This window comes from Jaculus jaculus, chromosome 3 (assembly GCF_020740685.1).
Source record: "Jaculus jaculus isolate mJacJac1 chromosome 3, mJacJac1.mat.Y.cur, whole genome shotgun sequence".
NCBI classification, from domain to species: Eukaryota; Metazoa; Chordata; class Mammalia; order Rodentia; family Dipodidae; genus Jaculus; species Jaculus jaculus.
The window spans coordinates 63,078,138-63,101,275 of NC_059104.1; the positions used below are offsets into that span (position 1 = coordinate 63,078,138).

The 23,138-nt window shown below is 38.6% G+C and overlaps 1 protein-coding gene across 6 annotated transcripts in view; it reads right to left on the reverse strand.

Moving 5' to 3' along the window:
- Enox1 (ecto-NOX disulfide-thiol exchanger 1) overlaps nt 1-23,138 on the reverse strand; it is a 674,222-nt gene that overhangs the window by 377,048 nt on the left and 274,036 nt on the right. For all 6 annotated transcript variants that reach the window (XM_045145349.1, XM_045145350.1, XM_045145345.1 and 3 more), the window contains one exon: nt 1,934-2,040. The gene's annotated coding sequence lies outside the window, so the exon portion shown is untranslated. The remainder of the gene's footprint in view (nt 1-1,933; nt 2,041-23,138) is intronic.

Genomic DNA, 23,138 nt, shown 5'->3' on the forward strand with positions numbered 1-23,138 from the left:
CCACAAGCTGTTCTTGTTTGGGTGATTTCTACCAGCCATGCAAACCTGACTGCAACACTCACAATGCTCTTTGAGGGTTCTGACTTAAGGAAGAAAATGTGGAAGTATTGACTGACAGCTCTCAACCTCACTGTGGGAGACTGCTTCTGATGTCCTGAAAGGGGCAGGCCAGAAAGGCCACACACTGATTAAACTTCAAAATTCTTAGAAGCTACAGAAAGGGTCTCACCCCTACTCTGAAAGATATATAACACATCATAATATGTTTATTAACCTTAAGATTTTTGGCTACACAATGCAGCCTGTTACTATATTCCCAGAACCTTGTCTTTTTTTAACCCCATCTCTTATTCCTATCACCTGTCTTTTTCAAATTTTACAAGACTGAGTTTCAGGACAAAAGTGAGCTTGAGGGTTAAGATTTAGTTCCAGCCATCATTTTTTTCCCTTCCTTTTGTCATTCTCTGCATTCCCACACCTCAGTTTGCCTCTTCTCCTCTCTCCCTAAGTGGTCTTCCTCCTCCGATTCACTGAAATCACTGCTACATACAGGGTAAGCACAATTAAGATCATGGACATCCCTGGGAATGAAGAAAATAAGCAAATAGTCCTGACACAGAAAGTAGAGCTTATGTCATAGCTGAAGTCCTAGGAACACTACTCAGGAGGAGCCTGGCCTTACCCACAGTGAGGCACAACTAGGCATTCAGTTATCTACCAAATAACCAAATATCTACCAAAATATATACCAAATTTTGCTGAAACACACAGTTCAGCAAAATAAACAGTGAGCTTTTAATTTAAGACTTTTGCTATCCTTTAAAGAGAAAACATACCCTTAGGAGGATTAAGGAAGGAGCTTCATTTGTCACAGGTACTTGACCATAAATTAATTTAGTGATATTATTTTGTCCCAATTTAACCAGTCATAATTAAAAAATAATTAGGTTTTGTAGTAATGCCAAATAAGAGGGGTTAATTTTGGATCCTGGAATATTCTATGAAAGGACAAGGGCGGGATAAGAAATCTTGAAACAAATAGGCAAAATGTGAGCAGTAATTTGCAATCTAACAGCACCACTACCAGCACTTAAGCTTGAGCCAGAGGGATACTAGGAGGACAGACACACAAAAATAGCAGGACCAAAAACAGCTAAATAAATGTATCTGACTGAGGACTGCAGAGCCATAGTTGGAACATCTATGTGCTGAGCTGAGAAACTTGCACTGAGTAGCCTATGAAAAAAGAATGATATAAGTGGATATGGGATCACCATCATTCAAATACGGCTTTAATTTATCATACATACACACACACACACACACACACACACACACGGAAAAAAAACAGTACACATTAGATAGACTGGGCTGAACACTTGCCCCCACCCTCTATATATGTATGTATGTATGTATGTATGTATGTATGTATGTATGTATGTATGTATTTTCTTTCTGAAGCAAGCCCAACAGACTGACCTTTTTTTTTTAATAAGAAAGCTAGAGAAAGCAGAGGTGGGGGGTGGGAAAGGAACAACGCTCCAGGACCTCCAGCCACTGTGATTGAACTCTAGACATGTGTGCCTCCTTGTGCACATGTGCAACCATGTGTGCTTTTGTGTAACTGTGCATATGGTTTACACATAAGGCTGAAAACAATGCTTATATTTCTTTTCTTTCTTTTAAACTCTATTTTTATTTATTTATTTGAAAGAGAGAGAAAGAGGCAAAGAGAGGGAGAGAGAGAATGGGTGCACCAGGGCCTCCAGATACTGCAAAAACTCCAGAGGCATGCGCCCCCTTGTGTATCTAGCTTACCTGAGTCCAGGGGAATCAATCTGAGGCCCTTTTGGCTTTTCAGGCAGATGCCTTAACTGCTAGGCCACCTCTCCAGCCCACAATACTTATATTTCATTGGTGTCAAGGTACTTACCACTTCACTAAAGCTGGCTCACTTAAACAAGTCTGGGTTTTCCCATTTTGATCTCATTTGTATGATCCAATTTTGCCTTGGCTTCTGGCTCTGCAAGTTGTTAGTTCCTGCAGTCAATGAGAAGTATAAGGATTTAAAGAGATGTAATATATGGTTAAAGACACATAACGAATGAACAACGAATCAGTATCACATGATGATACTTAGTTAAGGCAGTCATTCTGTTTTGTTGTTAACTTTTGTTTCCCATTCTAACCCTAGAGTATTAAGAAAGTACAATGTATCATTCCAAGTATATTAATGCTATTTGGAGGAAAATGTAGGCAATGATACTGGCGTTAGAGATACTGAAATATTCCTAGTTATTTTCAAAGAAATCCCACAATTGCTTTTTGCACTTCCAAAAAAGATAATTTCATCTCTTCCAAAATGCAGAGGAAATGTGAAAGGCAGAGGATGCAGCTACATAGTAAATCAGAAGGAACAAACAGTCAAAAATAAGGAGCATAAGCCAGGCACGGTAACACATGCCTTTAATCCCAGCACTTGGGAGGCAGAGGTAGGAGGATCACCGTGAGGTTGAGGCCACTCTGAGATTACATAGTGAATTCCAGGTCAGCCTGGGCTACAGTGAGACCCTAGCTAGAAAAAAATAAATAAATAAAAGGAGCATTGTTACCAACTTAATAGCAACCTGGGCTGCTATCCCATTTCCTGCTTACATTTATCTGGAAAGGAAACTTTCACTGCACCTATATCATTAGAAATGTTTTTTAAAAAGAGTTACATCTCTATAGTGCTATAAAACGTTAGTTTTTAACAATATTTTTAATGTGTAGTTTCAAAATAATGAAGCTGGTAAACTGGCTTGTGTGGCATGTGCAAGGACACATGAGAGCCTGTTACAAGGCCAGAGCTCAAGTCTGGTTTTCCATTTTTAAGCCTAATATGCTTTCTGTGTATCAACAGGGCTTTTTATATTTTTTAGAATTAAGCTCATTATACCTCAGGTAAGAATTACTACTTTTTGAAAAGACAATTTGAAAATACAGAGGACCATTTTTATGGAAACAATGATCTTTCCTTGCATTTTTATGTTTTTCTACCAGAGTTAAATTGTTAAATGCTACCAGTGATGCCATTAATACCCTGAAATAGTGGCTTCTAAAAAAAATAAATGAAATAAACTTAGAACCTATGAATATTCTCAAGCCTATAACCCACTGATAATACTTACGAAAGCTGTGGAATACCACTAATATTGCAAAGCTTTCATAAGTAAAAGGAATGCACAATCAAAGAACAGAAGCTACAGAACAGGGTGCATTATTAAAACATTACCATGTGTCTTAATAATCACATAGAGGACAACTTCCATCAGAAGCATATGTGCCCATACATCAGAAGCACATTATATCATTACATCAGAAACATGAATGTCCTTCTGTCAGAAGAATGTATGTCCTTCCATCAGAAACATGTATGGTCTTGGCCATTTGTTTCCTCAACCTTTGCCTTCATGCAAAGTACCAAATTTGCTAATTTCACAGTACTATACAGTCCTTCTTGGTATTATATAAAATGCTCTATTTAGACTTGTTGACTTTACTAATTAGTCTATAAATACTTGACTTTCACCCACTGCTTTGGTAAGTAAGATAATTACTGAGGAAAGGCCAAAGCATTTATGGTCAATCAGATGAGGAGAAAGGGAATATGGTCTTTCAGCTAACTAAAATGTAAAACATCATGTGGCAAGGCAGAAGCTATTAACAGGATCAATATCTCTCCTAGTACCTTAATAAATCATTACATCAAAGCTTTGGCACAGGATGGAGAAAGCCTCAGTCTACTTTCTGAATTAGAAAGTAAAATTCTATTTAAATTACAAACACCTCACTGGTGCACAAAGGATAGGACAAGTTACAAAACCAGCCTCCAGATTCTGGGTGTCAGCGTCCTGAATCATTGGCCAGGGCAGAAAAGCAGAAAGACAAAGCGCACTGCTATTCTCCAGGCTGCACATTTCTCATTTGCAACTCGTAAATATGTATGAATCTGCCCCACTGCAGCTATAAGTGGCATACTGCTTTCTAGATAAATTATTGTGTAGAGCAATCAAAGTAGAGCACAGAATAGCAGTTACCAATGACCTCCTCCCACATTTAATAGTTCTTGGTCTTCCCTCCCCCTACTTAAATTACTCTCTTTTGGGCACCATGTCTCAAATGAAAAGCACTTTTCTATCAGTGGACATTCAACACATGGCACAAAGCACCTGTGGTGAGCTCTCACTGTACCATGAGATACACACAAGAGCAATTTTTCTAAGCCCTTAGTTGTCCCCATGATCTTTGATGGTCACAGGAAAGCAAGTAAGCAATTAAAGGAAGTTGGCAGGCTTACCAGTCCAGGTTTATTTTTTAACTCTAATACTATTTTTTTTCCTTTTTTAATATGTGGCAAAAATGCCAGAAACATTTGGCAGAGATGAGATCTCAGAAATCTGGCTTTCCCTTCAGGCTGCCTCTCCTTACTCATTGAGGTGGCAGTGAATCTAGACACTGTTCTGATTCTACTACTATTTTTGCTTTGTACTTATGTTTAATTGAAACATTTGTTTCTTATGAATTCAATTATCTGTCTCTCAGATCTCAGTAAGCTAAAGCTGGGGACGAGGAGTTCACATGCTAAAATTTGTTTTGGAAGTCATAGCTGGAAAATCAGCAAGAAAAGAAAGAAAAACTTTCCAACATGTTGAAACAGTCATTCATGATTGATTGTCTTTATCTTATTGAACATTCATTCATCATTGATTAAGTCTTTCTTTCATTGAACAAATATTTTCAGACACTTAAAAATTAGATTGAAGCTTGATGAGAACTGCAACAAAAGAAGTTCCCAGAAGATTCTATCCTCAAAAATCTTGATAGTCTAAGTGGGTATTTAAAGCATACAACACTTAAAAAGTTAAATAACATTAGAAGATTTAACTTACAACATAAAAATTATCGCCAGTACCATAAAATGATTACATGCTAAAGGAAAGATATGGTAGATTCAAAGAAGAAATCTCTATCAGTGTGAGCTATCAAGAAAAGGGCTGGGAATAGTGGTAAAAGAACTTTCTAGTTAGGATTTGAGTAGATGGGGAAGGAAAGAATATATGCTCCAATCAGTAGAAAACACTGGAAGTGAGTGAACACAGACAAGTCAAAGTAAAAAAGGAGAAAGCACGCACTGCAGATCACAAGCAAGCCCTATAGCTATAGCCAAGAAGGATAGTAGCTGGACTTTATGAGCTCGAGATGAGAGAGTTCATTCTGAGGGTTAGAAAAACATGGAGACTCATGATTCCACTCCAAGTCCAGGAGCAAGCAAGGGAATGAAATGCAGGTGATCAAGAGATGATGAAGTGGGAGTTTCCATAAACAAGTCTGTGGCTATGAGATATGTCTGTTGGTCATAGACAACAGGTTTCAGAAGAGCCAGACTCAAGGCACAATTCCAGAGAATGGACACTGGGAGGATGGCTGCTTTGTCAGAAACTCCCTAAGAACAATGTAATGTCTACTAAAATCTGTTGTCTATGGGAGCAATGGGAGCACAGAGCAGAAGCTTTGATCTACTTCTGAATGGAATTTGTACCCTGCTGGATCAAAATCTTCACGTGGTGACAGGCAAAGCACGCATTGCACCTCACACATCACAAACACTAGTTGTATCTCAAATCACCTCACAGTCACATCTGACAGGTTACAAAAACTTTAAGGATTTGAGCTGAAAGCTGAATACTGATAAACATGCCAGAGGAAGACATCATCTCAGAGGTGATGGACTACATAGCAGAACTGATATTCTTCCTTTATACCGTCTTCCCCTTTATGATGTTTAGCTGAATCAAGTCCTAGTGTCTCACTGCATGAAGTCACAAGACAATGAGGAGAAGAGCCACCATGAGAGCTACACCATGAAAGATGTTTCTTGGAAGGTACACACATAGAGAATCCTGGGAGATGAGAAAGCAGCACAGGACTGAACTATCCACACAACATCCTATACTGCTTTGGGAAACTTCAGAGAGAACAAGGGATGTCTTTGCTGGGCCACCAACTCATAGTCAGCACCTGTCCCCAACATACCCTATCCCTAAGCACCTTTCTGTCTGCTGTCAGGTTTTTAGCAGAAAGACCACCAGCCAATGTGCTTGATGATAGTGCTTGACTAGCTAGAAGAGTTCTGCAGTCCCAATCTGAACTATTCCTCTAAGTGTTCTTGTTCAAATAGTAGTTCATTTAAAAACAACTAGCCAGCCACTCAATTCATTCAGGTACAGCAAGTCTGAACCAACATCCTAGCCCAGAGCTTTAAAGGAGCTAGAATGATTCTGGAAAGGATCTGGATTTGTACTGATATCAAATAAAACCTAGAACTTCCACCCTGAATCACAGTGAAATAGTCATTTAGTTACTGTAGAAGCACTTGGGCTTTTATTTACTTATTTGCCTCACTGACCTATCAAGAATAAATGGATTGCACAATTCATTCATTTGCTTTTGTCTTCTTACTTTTCCAAGTAAAGGGTAAAATTACTAAATATAGAAAATTTTTTGATGGGAAATTAACCAAAGATATAATTGAAGAGAAGCAGGTTTTTTTTTTTCTTTTTAAAGAAAGCTATATATTTTTTTCTTTTTTAATCAGCAAGATTTCTGTTCACTTACTGGTCAACATTGTCTTTGGATTGGATTCCTTCCTGAGAGAAGAGATTTTCTTCTTTACCACTTATGCTATCTCCTATACTTTTTCCTCTCAATGAAGATTTTAAAAGGCTATAAAATTTTTCCTTTTCTCTCTCTTCTTATCCTTTGCCTCTCTTCTCCTCATATGGCTTCCATAACCAAAACTGTGCAAAAATCTACCCCTAGAGACTTTCTCAGCTCACTGCTCCTCTCATCCACCTCAGCCTGGCAAAGGCACACATATCTGTCCTGCTGGCAAGTCCTCGCAGAATTCAGCTGGGCTGGAAGAAGGGTGTGATGAGCAGCACTTAGTGAGGCATGCTCTCTGACCTGATGACCCCACCAATGTGCAAGGGACACGGGCTACAAAAATAGCCACTCCAAACACAGGCACCCTTACTTAAAAATCTTTTTCCTCCAGTGGTTTTTAGTGCTCAGTGATCATGTTAGAGAAACTTTTGTACTTTGGCTCCTTATGAACTACACTACAATGCAGTACTCTGTGCACAACTCTACTTTATGTAGGACTTGAATGACAATATGCAATTCAGAGGGTGACCAAACTCAATGGATGGATCCTAGACTATAGGTAGGGGTTTACTGAAACCTCTCTTAGGTATTTTAGACAACTTCTGAGAAAAAGTATCTAGTTCAATATGCTTTTTGATTGTTTCTGAGGTATATATGAACTATCCCAAAACATTACTTCTAAAACTATAAACAAGACAAAGACTGTAACTATATAGAATATGTGGGGCTTCCCTTAAAGTTGGTTGCCAGAGGAAATATAGTAGAGAAGGAGCCATGTCTAACACACAGTGGCAGGAAGGGATATTCTGGAGATTAGTAATACACATAGTGCATACAGTTTGTAACAAAGAAGGCTTTAATTTCTAACAGAAATAACATCTTAGGAGCAGGGACCACATGGAAAAATAATGGATTTTTCATGTTAAGTAACTTTTTAGAAATATTAAAAAATAACCTCCTTAATAATTGCTTTTCTACAGATTTTCCTTAAAAGTAATATATAATTAAACTAAAAGTCTCAATTACTTCAATAAACTAAGCAGGAAATGTCAACTTCCCTCTCACTTCTTTTCACAGATAATAAATATAAACATTTTCAAGTACAGCCATTACATGTATAAGCAGACATATTTATAGTATATATTTGCTGCTATGTACTTTAAATCTAAGGAAATATATATTATTTAATTCAAATGAGTTCATATCATATAAAACATTTATGCAACACTGTTCTATATGATTGGCATAGGTAAGTTTGTTCTAATTAGTGGATATTAAGGTGTGAATATGAAACGTGCCCCACAGACTCATGTATTAAGAGGTTTGGTTGCCAGCTGATGGACTTTTGGGAAGTGCTAGAAACCTGAAGCCTTTGATTCAATCAATGGATTAGTCCCTCCATGGATTCACAATATAATGACATTATTGGAAGGTAAAGAAGTAGAGGCAGGGTCAAGGGGCTGTACTTTCATGGATTCACAGTATGATAACATTACTGGGAGATGGGGAAGTAGAGGCAGGGTCACGAGGTGTGCTGGTGGTGGATTCACAGCATGATGCCATTACTGGGAGGTTGGGAACTAAAAGTGGGGTTACAGGGTGCTCTAGAAAGTGGCCTCTTTTCCCCCGTCGTTTCTCCTCTCTTTGCTTCCCAGCTGCCATGAAGATAGCAGCTTTTCCCTCGGCCCCTCTCTGCCATGATGCTCTGTCTCATACCATGTCCATACCAGTGGGATACTCTGAGCCAACACAAACCTTTCCTCCTTTTAAAATGTTTATCTTAAATAGTTATCACAGGAAAAAAAGTCTCACTAATACAACTGCTACACTGCACAGGGAGAGGACAATATCTACTCACCTTTGCTCATAGCTACCAACCATGGAGAAATACAACAGAAATATTTTCCCAGAGTCCATTCTTCCAACAGCATGGCAACTTCACATCATTCTTGTGTGGTACCAACAAACTGTCTTCAAGTGACAGTTGAAAAGTACTATCTTCATTTTATTTCCATCATTTAGGCCCTGTTTGTTGGCTACTGGCTTGTCCTTTGAAGCATCTATTCATATTCATTATTGTTTTCTGAATTAGCACATATAAGATACTTATTTGGCAAGGAAATATGCTTCTCCTAATTTCTATTTGCACACTGGCTTTGTTTCACTTAAGAGTAGGGTAGCCTTCTAGAATCAAAGGGATTGTAAAAAAATGCAGCACTATAAAACACACCTTCCTGATGCTAACCATGATGTGTTATAATCAGGTGTTATGCTTATCTTATATAACAACATCACCAAGACTAACTGGTGAAAATGTTCAGTTTGACACAGCCACAGAGGCCCTCTCCAAAGTCAGTTCTCTTTCTTGGTAGCCACTTGTCATATTCTAAAACTCAAAGTCCTAGCTCCTAGTGTCTGGAAGTCATCAAAAGTCAGGAGACAGAATTTTGTTATCATTTGTTCTCCTGCTTCCCTAGCAACAGTTCCAAGAGGAGTGGTGATGTAACCAAGTGTATAATCAAATGGCAGAGCCACAGCATTATGATTTTATTTAACAAGGAATTTAGCAAATTCCTAGGATTCCTTTTATATCTTCATGGTGATGATTGACCCCAGAACATTCTGTGTGTTGCCCTGTATCACCACACTCTATGTGGGACACTCACTAGATGAGCCATTCCTATGCAAAGAATGCCATGGAGCCAACCCACACAGCAAGGAGCTTGCTTGCCCTGGGGCAGAAGAGCAGGTTCATAGGAATAGCATGTCTTGGGGCTGGGCTGCAAGGTGCAAATTCTGTCTCTGAATGGGTCAGATAACTTCCGGGGCCTCAGAGTCCTTGTGCATAGGAGGAATACAGATACAGATGGCAGAGAAATAAAAGCAGCCACATGGCAGGGCTGCTACAGAGTGAAAGAAGCTATGTAGACAGCGGTTCCAGAGAAGCACACATTGAGTTTTAAATAAATGTTGACGGTATAATAATAATACAGACAACATGAAATAGTGTGTGGTAATATACAATAAATAGCCCTTATATCAGGCATGCAAGTACGATCAGCTCCAAGAAAAGAAGCACCAAAGGAGTGGTCAAGAAATATAGGTTGGAGTAGACAGCATCCAAGCAGGAGCCTCCCAGCAGAGAAGTGTTCTGTGATTTCCAAAGAGCCTCAAAAGAAACACTGAGAACACAGGGACAAGGAATAAACTGGTTAATGTCTGTGTACCAGAGGTAATAACTTTAAAAATGTAGATTGCAAAGGAGTTAACCTCGCAAATATCTAAAATTCTTTCTGTTTATTTAAATAAGTCAATGTTTACTTAATCTTGGCTCTCAATTAGGAAACTGAAATAGCTGTTATCAGAAGTAGAGCTAATCCCTAACTTACAAGGGAAAGTTGTACTCCAGAAGTTTATCTGTGCAGCAAATATTTGTAAAGATCCACTCTGTCCCACAGAAAGATGAAGAACTTTGCAGTTGGTCCCTGCAGCCCTTGAACACACATGGAAAGCAGAAACTGTTACAATCACAATCTTCACTCCTTATGCATCTGCTGAATGCTACCACAGCCGACTACTCCACTAAAAGCAGGCTACAAAGAACAGCAAGGTCTCCTCTCTGCCAGGGCTTCAGTGTACTGAAGGAGCAGCCCAGACACAACATAAATCTAAACAGGTGAATGAGGCTGCATCGGGAAGCACCAAGACAAAACAGGCTTCGGTGCTGTCACTGGGTGGAAGGGTTTTCTCAGGAAACTATATCTGGACTAGCATCTGAAATGAGACAGAAGAAAGTGGCAGGAATCCCCAACCATTGAGAACTGCAAGAGCAGGAGGCTGAGGTGGACAAGACTTGGTGTGTTCACAGAACAAAAGGGAAAATAAGCAGGCTGGAGGAAGAGTGGCAAGAGTGCAGGGGAAACACAAGTCAGACAAAAAGCAATTATGAATTCAGTTCAGCTTTGAAAGGGACTTTTCACTTCCTTCTCAGGCCCTTAAGGTATAGCAGCTCCTGAGTTCTTGGGACAAAAAGAGAGAGGAGAGATGGGTTTTCCATGACATGGTATTCTCAGGGATCCAATAAAGGACCTTGGGATCCCTGAGTGGGAAGAAAATGAAAAAACTTCAGTGAGAAAAGGTTCCCTAAGACCTGCTTTAAGGTCTAGCAAATTTCCATTTTCAGCAGAATTATAGTGTCACCAGCTGAGTTACGGGAAAAGTTCTGCATTTTCTTTTTTATTTTTTTTTTAATTTTTATTAACATTTTCCATGATTATAAAATATATCCCATGGTAATTTCCTCCCTCCCCACCCCCACACTTTCCCGTTTGAAATTCCATTCTCCATCATATTACCTCCCCATTACAATCATTGTAATTACATATATACAATATCAACCTATTAAGTATCCTCCTCCCTTCCTTTCTCCACCCTTTATGTCTCCTTTTCAACTTACTGGCCTCTGCTACTAAGTATTTTCCATCTCATGCAGAAGCCCAGTCATCTGTAGCTAGGATCCACATATGAGAGAGAACATGTGGCGCTTGGCTTTCTGGGCCTGGGTTACCTCACTTAGTATAATACTTTCCAGGTCCATCCATTTTTCTGCAAATTTCATAACTTCATTTTTCTTTACCGCTGAGTAGAACTCCATTGTATAAAAGTACCACATCTTCATTATCCACTCATCTGTTGAGGGACATCTAGGCTGGTTCCATTTCCCAGCTATTATAAATTGAGCAGCAATAAACATGGTTGAGCACGTACTTCTAAGGAAATGAGATGAGTCTTTTGGATATATGCCTAGGAGCGCTATAGCTGGGTCATATGGTAGATCAATCTCTAGCTGTTTTAGGAACCTCCACAGTGTTTTCCACAATGGCTGGACCAGATTGCATTCCCACAAGCAGTGCAGAAGGGTTCCTTTTTTTCCACATCCCCGCCAACATTTATGATCATTTGTTTTCATGATGGTGGCCAATCTGACAGGAGTGAGATGGAATCTCAATGTAGTTTTAATCTGCATTTCCCTGATGACTAGTGACGTAGAACATTTTTTTTAGATGCTTATATGCCATTCATATTTCTTCCTTTGAGAACTCTCTATTTAGCTCCATAGCCCATTTTTTGATTGGCTTGTTTGATTCCTTATTATTTAACTTTTTGAGTTCTTTGTATATCCTAGATATTAATCCTCTATATAGCTGGCGAAGATTTTTTCCCATTCTGTAGGTTGCCTCTTTGCTTTTTTCACTGTGTCCTTTGCGGTGCAAAATCTTTGTAATTTCATTAGGTCCCAGTGGTTAATTTGTGGTTTTATTGCCTGAGCAATTGGGGGTGTATTCAGAAAGTCTTTGCCAAGACCAATATGTTGAAGGGTTTCCCCTACTTTTTCCTCTAGCAGTTTCAAAGTTTCCGGTCTGATGTTAAGGTCTTTAATCCATTTGGACTTAATTCTTGTGCATGGCGAGAGAGAAGAATCTATTTTCATCCTTCTGCAGATATTTATCCAGTTTTCAAAACACCATTTGCTGAAGAGGCTGTCTCTTCTCCAATGAGTATTTTTGGCATTTTTATCAAATATCAGGTGGCTATAGCTACTTGGGCTTACATCTGGGCCCTCTATTCTGTTCCACTGATCTACATGTCTGTTTTTGTGCCAGTACCATGCTGTTTTTGTTACTATGGCTCTGTAGTATAGGTTAAAATCAGGTATGGTGATACCACCAGCCTCTTTTTTGTTGCTCAGTATTGTTTTAGATATTCGAGGTTTTTTGTGATTCCAAATGAATTTTTGGATTGTTTTTTCTATTTCCATGAAGAAAGCCTTTGGAATTTTGATAGGGATTGCATTAAATGTGTAGATTGCTTTAGGTAAGATTGCCATTTTCACGATATTGATTCTTCCAATCCAGGAACAAGGGATGTTTCTCCACTTTCTAGTGTCTTCTGCAATTTCTCGCTTGAGTGTTTTAAAGTTCTCATTGTAGAGATTCTTTACTTCCTTGGTTAGGTTTATTCCAAGGTATTTTATTTTTTTTGATGGAATTGTGAATGGGAGTGATTCTCTGATTTCATCCTCTGTGTTTTTGTTGTTAGCATATATGAAGGCTACTGATTTCTGTGTATTTATTTTGTATCCTACTACATTGCTGTAGGTTTTGATCAGCTCTAACAGCTTGCTAGTAGAGTCTTTAGGGTCCTTTATGTAGAGAATCATGTCATCTGCAAATAATGATAACTTGATTTCTTCCTTTCCAATTTGTATCCCTTTTATATGTGTCTCTTGCCTTATTGCTATGGCTAAGACTTCCAAAACTATATTAAATAGAAGTGGGGACAGTGGACACCCTTGTCTTGTTCCTGATTTTAGTGGAAAAGCTTCCAGTTTTTGCCCATTTAGTAACGTGTTGGCTGTAGGCTTGTCATAAATAGCCTTTATTATATTGAGATATGTTCCTTCTATTCCCAGTCTCTGTAGGACTTTTATCATGAAGGGATGTTGGATTTTGTCAAATGCTTTCTCTGCATCTAATGAGATGATCATGTGGTTTTTGTCCTTCAACCCGTTTATGTAATGTATTACATTTATAGATTTGCATATGTTGAACCATCCCTGCATCTCTGGGATAAAGCCTACTTGGTCAGGGTGAATGATCTTTTTGATATACTCTTGTATTCTGTTTGCCAATATTTTGTTGAGAATTTTTGCATCTATGTTCATGAGGGAGATTGATCTGTAATTTTCTTTTTTTGTTCTATCTTTGCCTGGTTTTGGTATCAGGGTGATGCTGGCCTCATAGAAGGAGTTTGGTAGAATTCCTTCTTTTTCTATTTCCTGGAAAAGCTTAAGAAGCAATGGTGTTAGCTCTTCCTTAAAAGTCTGGTAAAATTCAGCAGTGATTCCATCCGGGCCTGGGCTTTTTTTAGTTGGGAGATTGTTGATAACTGTTCGGATCTCCATGTTTGTTATAGGTCTATTTAAGTGATTAATCTCATTTTGATTTAATTTAGGTAGGTCATATAGATCAAGGAAATCATCCATTTCTTTCAGATTTTCATACTTTGTGGAGTATATGCTTTTATAGTATGTCCCTATGATTTTTTGAATTTCTCTGGAATCTGTTGTGATGTTACCTTGTTCATCTCTGATTTTATTAATTTGTGTCTCTTCTCTCTTTCTTTTAGTCAGATTTGCTAAGGGTTTATCAATCTTGTTTATCCTTTCAAAGAACCAACTCTTTGTTTCATTAATTTTGGATTGTTCTTTTTGTTTCTATTTCACTAATTTCTGCCCTAATCTTTATTATTTCTTCTCGTCTGCTAATTTTTGGTTTGCCTTGTTCTTCTTTTTCCAAGGCTTTAAGGCGAAGCATTAGGTCGTTTACTTGCGACCTTTCTAATTTCTTAATATAGGCACTTAAGGCTATAAATTTACCTCTTAGAACTGCCTTCATTGTGTCCCAGAGATTTTGGTATGTTGTGTTCTCATTATCATTTGACTCTATAAATTTTTTGATTTCCTTTTTGATTTCTTCGTTGACCCACTCATCATTTAGTAGTGTATTGTTTAGTTTCCATGATTTTGTGTATGCTCTATAGCCTTTCTTGCTACTGATTTGTAGTTTAATTCCATTGTGGTCAGATAGAATGCAAGGAATTATTTCAATTTTCCTGAATTTTTTAAGATTTGCTTTGTGTCCTAATATATGGTCTATTTTAGAGAATGTTCCATGTGCTGCTGAAAAGAATGTATATTCTGCAGCCTTTGGATGAAATGTCCTGTATATATCTGTTAGGTCCATTCCTTCTATGACCTCATTTAGTCCAGATGCCTCTCTGTTTATTCTTTCCCGGGATGACCTGTCAATTGATGAGAGTGGGGTGTTAAAGTCCCCCACCACCACTGTGTTTGGTGTTATCTGTGACCTTAGTTCTAATAGTGTTTGTTTGATGAATTTGGGAGCCCCCATGTTAGGTGCATATATGTTTAGGATTATAATGTCCTCCTGTTGGAGTGTGCCCTTAATCAATATAAAGTGACCTTCCTTATCTTTCTTGACTAACGTCAGACTAAAGTCTACCCTGTCTGATATTAGGATAGCCACTCCTGCTTGTTTTCTAGGCCCATTTGCTTGAAACACCGTCTTCCAACTTTTCACCCTAAGATAATGTCTATCCTTTGTAGAAAGGTGAGTTTCTTGGAGACAACAAATTGTAGGATCCTGCTTTTTAACCCAGTCTGCAAATCTATGTCTTTTCGTTGGGGCGTTGAGACCGTTGATATTAAGAGGTATTATTGAAAGATGTTTATTTATGTTTGCCATTTTTGTGTGTGTGTGTGTGTTACTGGTTCTACCTGTGCTCTCTTCTGTTAACTGGTATTTGAGTATAGCTCGTTTTTTCTAGGTTCCTTATATGTGTGCTTTTCCTTTTGTTCAGCATGGAGGATTCTATCAAGTATTTTCTGTAGAGCTGGTTTTGTCTTCAAATACTCCTTTAACCTGCTTTTGTCATGGAATGTCTTTATTTCTCCATCTATTTGAATGGATAACTTTGCAGGATAAAGTAACCTTGGTTGACAGTTGTTATCTTTCAGAACTTGGAATATATCACTCCAAGCCCTTCTGGTTTTAAAAGTTTGTGTTGAATAATCTGCTGCAATCCTGATGGGCTTGCTTTTGTAGATAACTTGATTTTTCTCTCTAACTGCTTTCAATATTTTTTCTTTGGTGTGTGTGTTTGGAAGTTTGATTATAATATGGCGAGGAGAGGTTCTTTCTGGGTTTTGTCTGGCTGGGGTTCTAAAGGCTTCCTGTATCTGTATTGGCACCTCTTTCCCAACTTGGGGAAAATTTTCCTCTATGATTTTGTTGAAGATGCCTACTATGCCTCTGGAGTGGAGTTCTTCTTCTACTATGCCCTGAATTCTTATATTGGATCTTTTCATAGTGTCCCGAATATCTTGAAATTCCCACTCATACTTTTCTATAAGTTTGTCTTTCTCTTTGTTGGACTGCATTAGGTCTGCCACCTGGTCTTCTAGCTTCCATCCTACTGATGAGATTTTCTACAGAGTTTTTTATTTCATTACCTGTATTCTTCATTGCTAGTAATTCTGACTGGTTTTTCTTTATTATTTCTATTTCCCTATTTATGTCTCGTATTGCCTTCTTTATTTCATTAAATTGGTGTCCTGCCTCTTCTTTGATTCCTTTGATTTCCTCTTTGATTTCTTCTTTGATTGTTTTCATGTGTTCTTTGACCTCTTTGAACATATTTATAATTATTCTTTTGAACTCTTTCTCAGGCATTTCCTCTAACTCTTTCTCACTGGAGGACATTTCTGATGCATTAATACTTTTAGGTGGATTTATATTGTCTTGCTTTTTAGTGTTTCTTGTGTTATAATGTATATATTTTTGCATCTTGGATTAAGTTAATGCTTGGATTTTCTAGCTAGCTGTGTATTCTTAGCTGTATCAATTGATTTGATGTAATATATTTTCAGGGTAGGACCTTAAGGTACTAGGTGTGGCTCTTAAGACTCTCAGAGTATCTACAAAGATGTTCTTAGGGGTTGAGTTTCCCTGCTATAGGAGTATTCAAGCAGGCTGAGTGGATTAAAATACAGGTAGATTCTAAAATTTAACTAAACACCGTACACATTCATTCAAAAACAGCCCCGAGTATGTATGCAAGAGTAGTTATTATAATGACCAGATCTTCTATCAACAAAGAGGTTTAGATTTCTGGTCTGTTGAGGGATCCAAGTTAGCTTGTGACCAAGTGAGACCCTTCCCTGGTGCAATCCCAGTTACCTTGGGTGATTTTGGTCTCAGTCAAGTTGCTGTCTGGGTCATTGGGCTGCTGTTCTGATTTCTGGAGCTGGGCACTTGCTTTTCCTATGGGGCAAACCGAGCCGCTGCTGCTGCCTCTGGTGCTGCCGTAGGTGCCACCGCCGGAGCCACCACCACTGCTGATGCTGCCGCTGCTGTGACCACCGCCGCTGCTCCCCCCGGAAGCCGCTGCTGCGGGATCTGCCGCCACTGCCGCTCCTGGGTCCGCTGGTGCTGGGGCCGCTGGTACCGGTGCTGGAGCCGCTGTTGTTGCTGCCGAACTCTGCTCCTGCTTGGGTCCCGCTGTCAGCCCAAGTTGGCGTGGCGGGGTCCCGGGCCGCTGCTCTGTTCGCTGGAGCTGGGTTCAGGCAGTGGGGGAGGGGAGGGAGCCGCGGCTGCTCTGGTTGTCTCGCTGTTCCACGTGTTCTTCTACCTTGCGGTCTGCTCCTCCGCTGCTCGCTGCCGCTCTCCCCTCACGTTTCTGAGTTGCGGAGAGCGCAGTGTGAGGGGAAAATCCCGCACCTGGCTTTTCCTGCGGCTCGAGCCAAGAGTCTGATGGCTTTCTGGTGCGCCGCGGGTGCGGCGGTTGGCCGAGCTGCCGGAGCTGCTTTTCCCGCCTGTGCGGGCTCTGGATGCTCTATAACTCTTCTACTTCTCCGCTGCCGCCTCAATTTCCTATACACCTCACTGTTTAGTAAAAGTGTGTATTTTGCTGGGTTTTTTTGGTCTTTTTTCCCCCCTAGGCTGCTTTGGCGTGGTACCTACGCTGCCATCTTAACCGGAAGTCATGTCCCCAGTTCTGCCTTTTCTTTCCTTATGTTTTCAGTAAAAGTTCAAATCAACACACTGGACAAAGTCTCTTGGAGACAGCAGAAACCTCAAGATTGGTCTAGGAGCAAACCAAGACCAAAAGCACCAGGGTTGCTGCTGGATTAGCACTGTCCTTTTCAGATATTTTATTTAAATAACAAACAAAAATCCTGGGAGATATCCCCATTGGGATCACTCTGAAAAATAAAACTAAGAAACAGAGATTGAAAGGAAAAATCAACAGTGGTAGATAGAAAATGGCTCTATTATAATATTTTCAATGTAATTTTTCTTCTTTATTTTTTTCACTTGGTTTTTAATGCTTGATCTTCTACCCAAACACATTACAGCAGCAAATAACTCATAACTGATTATAATTAAGAACAGGAATTTTAAGAAATGTCTATTTTCCTAAGTCAAGTTTCAAGTAAGCACTTTTGTTACTAAAATAGTCTTTCTTACACAAATGCTGAGTATAAATAAGCTGCTCTGGGGCTGTTAGCATTTACATCTTCATCACCTGTTATTTAATACCATGAATTAAAATGCCATTTGCCATTTGACACTAGCTTTCTTTTAGTTCTTAAATAATAAGACTGTGGGGCCATACTTCCTTTTTAAAAAGGATAATTGTTGGGCTGGAGAGATGGCTTAGCAGTTAAGCACTTGCCTGTGAAGCCTAAGTACCCCGGTTCGAGGCTCGGTTCCCCAGGTCCCATGTTAGCCAGTTGCACAAGGGGTGGCACACGTCTGGAGTTTGTTTGCAGTGGCTGGAATCCCTGGTGCGCCCATTCTCTCTCTCCCTTTGTCTTTCTCTCTATGTCTGTCACTCTCAAATAACTAAATAAAAAATGAACAAAAAATATTTAAAAAAAAAGGATAATTGTGGCACAGTTATAAGGAGTAAAACTCATGAGTAGCAAAATCTAATTGTTGGTTTTTTTTGAGGTAGGGTCTGACTATAGCTCAGGCTGAGCTGGTTCACTATGTAGTCTCAGGGTAGCCTTGAACTCATGGTGATTCTCCTACCTCTGCCTCTCAAATACTGGAATTAAAGGCATGTACCACCACACCTGGCTAAATCTAGGTATTTTGAAGCTTTTAAACACAGTCATTTGTAAAGAAAACCACCAATGTATACATAAGTGAATTTCATATTTATTTATCACATGAATTTTACTCTACTAGTACTTCAAGGAGGATGGACATTTAGGGCAAATAAATTTAGATTCATTCTGGGTATAAAATATACAAATTGGGGCTGGAGAGATGGCTTGGTGCTTAAGGGGATAACCTGCAAAGTCAAAGGTTGGATTCCCCAGAAACCATGTAAGCAAGGTGGCGCTTGTGTCTGGAGTTCGTTTGAGCAGTTTGAAGGTCCTGGAGGACCCATTTTCTCTTATTGCCTCTCTCTCTCTCTCATCAATTAAATAAATATATTTTTAAATTTTTTTTTAAAAAGAATATATAAATTGTTATTCTCAGTGTTAATAACATGTCTATCTTCTATTAGAATGTGATCAGACAAATACTTGTGTACCTAAAGCAAAACAAAAATTACATGGATATTTGGAGAAAAAATCATTATTTCAGAAGGAAAACAAGCTAAGGTTAAAAGCTAGAAGCTTGGAGTTATCAAAACTGGTATCAAATGAGGATAATAATCAGAGTCTACAGGCTCTACTCTCAGAAGGCAAGCTGCATCTTGCAGTATGGCTGTTGAATGACCCCAAAGGCCCTCATGTGGCAGGCTTTCACCTCCAGGGTGGGACTGGGGAGAGATAGTAGAAACTTTCAGAGTCCTCTCTCGCAAGAGAACTTGAGATCATTGAAGATAAGCCACTGCAGGGCATGGTGAAAGCTTGCCTCACCTATGTCATTTATTTTCCCCTCCATGGCTATGGATGTGTGAGAGGGCTCTCTACCTTGCACTTCTACCACCATAAGCTGTCTCACCACAGGCCCCAATAACAACAACAAAATTATGGCCTGGAATCTCCAAAGCTGTGATCAAAAACAGCCCCTTTTTCCTCTATAAACTAATTTACTTCAGGTATATATTACATTATAGGAATGGAATGCTGACATAGTGTAGACTTTACTAAGCCTAATACTTTATTAAACTATGCTTGCATTCTACATGTGATAAAAGTTTAAATGAACATGTTTATTAAAAAGATTTGTAAATTATAAAATTCCTATAAAACAAAAGGGCATACCATTATTATTTTAGAAGCTTTATTTATTCTTTTCAGTGACGAAGTCCAGATTATCTAAATAGTAACAGAACAATCTGCCCTTCCAGAAGTAGAAATAGTCAACAGAAAATGTCATTTCATCCAAATCAACTTGTTTATTCATAATTTGAACAAAGTCCCTTCATGTCAATTTGACTAGGTTCTCCGAGAACATTTTAAAGCTTACTATGACAGATGGAAGGAAAAATACAACTGAGATCTGACATTATAACTAGTTGTCTAAAAGCTAGGAGTAAAAGCTGCATAATCAAATCTTAGCAGGAAGGTATCAAAACATACTCACTGCAATTTGACTAGCTAGTAAAATAATACAATTTCAGCATCAACATCTTTTCTTCCACATCAATATTCATCCTACACCTATGACCTTCAACCTGATGAGTTTTATCATTCTCCTTTTTATCTAGCCTTTCTATAGTACTTTTAATATTTAATATTTTAAAATGAGCAAAATCATATCTAATGAACTTTTTGCTCAAAGCACTTTGTTAAAAATTGTAATTACTCAAAATGATTAATGCAACTCTCAAAGATCATTTTACCTCTGTCTAGCTGTGGCCCAATAATCAATTAATAATTTTACACAAAGTAGGAGAATGAAAATCATGAATGTTCATAATTTAACAGAAAGAAATTGAAGTATTGGAGACAGTTGCAGAACAGGGTCAGTGCTTATCTATACATGTCCTCTGCTCCCTTAGCACAGCATGTAAAATAGAATCTACAAGGTAGACTTGTAGATCATGATAACAAGAGTCAGGATATAATTATGTAACTTTAAACATCTTTGCATTTAACAACCTAAAAATCCAGAACTTGATATTTACTGAATCACACACAGGCTTTTTTCCTGGTTTCTTATTTTCAATAAACTTTATGGTAGAATATTTCAATATTTTTATGCCAGCCAGACTGCTCGATTACAACCTATTAGGATTTTAAAACTTTCTGACATTGAAAGATGTTTAGTTTGGGTTTCTCAAAACCATAGAAAATGTTCCTCTGCTATAAAAAGATTGATACATTACATTTTTAAAATACAATATAAACTGGGTGTGGTGGCACACACCTTTATTCCTAGCACTTGGAAGGCAGAGGTAGGAGGATCACTGTGAGTTCAAAGCCAGCCTGAGACTAGATAGTGAATTCCAGGTCAGACTGAGCTAGAGTGAAATCCTATTTCTAAAAATAAAACATAATATGAAAAATCCTTAGGTGATAAATCTTCCCTTGTGATAGAATAACACACTTTTCTCAATTCATTGACAAGTGGTACTATTATCTATAAACTTGACTTACACAGGGCAGTATATGACTACAGCAAGGTATTTTGGTAACAAGCATCAGATAAATGCTTTGCCTCCAAAGGATAACCTTACTCAGATGTGCATGACACTGTCTAGAGCAGACAAGCACATGGCATGCTCTCTATGGGGAGCCATACACACTAAGGACTCAAGCTGAACCAAAGAAGAGGCATCTCAGCACTCACATTAGGACCCAAGAAGAAAGTCAGAGCCTCCCCTGGACCTTCTTGCCACTCAGTGGGAGAAAATTAGACTTCAGCCAAAATAAAGTCAGCGTGATAGCCTTCTCTCAGTAGGAATATTATTGTCATGCTCACAATCAGTGAGATTTTAAAACTTCTTCTATTGCTCATTCTGGACAGTAGTAGGCAAATGGATTTAATTTCAAAAGCTAATTTTTACATATTAGTACTAGCTACCGAAAGGTCTGGTTTGGGAACACTGAGACTGGACCTGGGGGAAAGAAGGAGATTATGAACTTGTGATGCCCAGTAGCCATGAGTGCAGGCCTGTCACAGCCCTGGGCTAATGCATGCACAGATAATAAATAAATATTTATGTTTTGGAAAACCATTCAATAAATGATATTGTGAAATAAAATGAAGCTTTAAAAAATAGGTAACAGATACTAATGAACTGTGTATTCTTAACATGAGTATCCATGTTTTCATATTTCATGTTTGATATACTTCAATTTTCTGTCTTTATAAGCCATATTTCTGTTCAAATAGACTTTATACAATACTGTTGGGCCATGTTAGGCTCTTCCTTATTTTAAAGTGTTCTTTATTCTCTCTAGGCTCTCTTCTGAAGCATATAACTCAAGTATGGAATGTATGGCTAGTATAGAAAGAGCTGATATAAAGCCTAAAGACACAGAAAATCCATTCAATGGCATTGTAGCAGAAAATTTTCCAAATACAGAGAAATGACATCCAAACACAATGGGCATTTTAACCCCAAATACACACAACCAGAAAACAGCCTGTCCACAACACATATTAAAGATATAGAAAAGAATTTCTCAAGCAACTGTTGTAAAAATGTCAAAAATACAAAGCAAATAAATGACATAAAAGCTCTAAGGGGGATGGGCTGGAGGGATGGCATTGCGTTTAAGCGCTTGCCTGTGAAGTCTAAGGACCCCGGTTAGAGGCTCGAATCCCCAGGACCCACGTTAGCCAGATGCACAAGGGGGCACATGCGTCTGGAGTTTGTTTGCAGTGGTTCAAATCTCTGGCGTGCCCATTCTCTCTCTCACTCTCTATGTGCCTCTTTCTCTCTCTGTCACTCTCAAATAAATAAATAAATAATCTTTAAAAAGAAAAGCTCTAAGGGGAAAACACCAACTTGCCTACAAGCAACATATCACAAATAACATTAGATCTCTCATTAACAATGCTAAGAACTAGGAAAGCATGGACTGATAGATTTCACAAGTTTAAATAAATACCTGGTAACCAACATTGCTATGTTCCTCAAAGACATCCTTTAACACTGATGGAAAAATAAGAAAAAGCACAAATTAAGGCAACTCATGACAGCTAAGCCAGCTTTGCAGAAGATATTTAAAGGAACTCTATACACAGAGGAAGAAGATAGCCCATCTCGTCCACAGGACACAGGAACAGATACCAATAAATACACTTCATGAAAGGAACAGATGAACAGAGAAGAGCCAGGAAGAAATCATTACTCCCAACACAATTTACCAGGAAACCACCAGTCTTAAAATAGAAGGGAAAAAAATAATTTAACCAACTAAAAAGAAAAAAACAACAACAACAAAGACATGAAACAGCACATCCTTCTCAATAATTCTTCTGATTTTTTTTTTTTTTTTTTTGAGATAGGGTCTCACTCTAGCCTAGGCTGACCTGGAATTCATTATAGAGTCTCAGGGTGGCCTTGAACTCACGGCGATCCTCCTACCTCTGCCTCCTGAGTGCTGGGATTAAAGGCATGCGCCACCACACCCGGCTATTTCTCAATAATTCTTACATGCAACTGGCCTCAGCTCAGTCATTGAATGATGCAGATCACTGGATCAAAAAAAAAAAAAAAAATCCAAAACTCTTTGTTTTTAAGAAATACACTTTACTGGCAAAGAGATCCAAAACCTGAGAGTCAATGCATGAAAACCTGCCTAGCAAACAAAAGCCATTAATAACCTGATACAGTTATTCTCTTATTTGTTAAAGCAAACTTCAAACCAACAC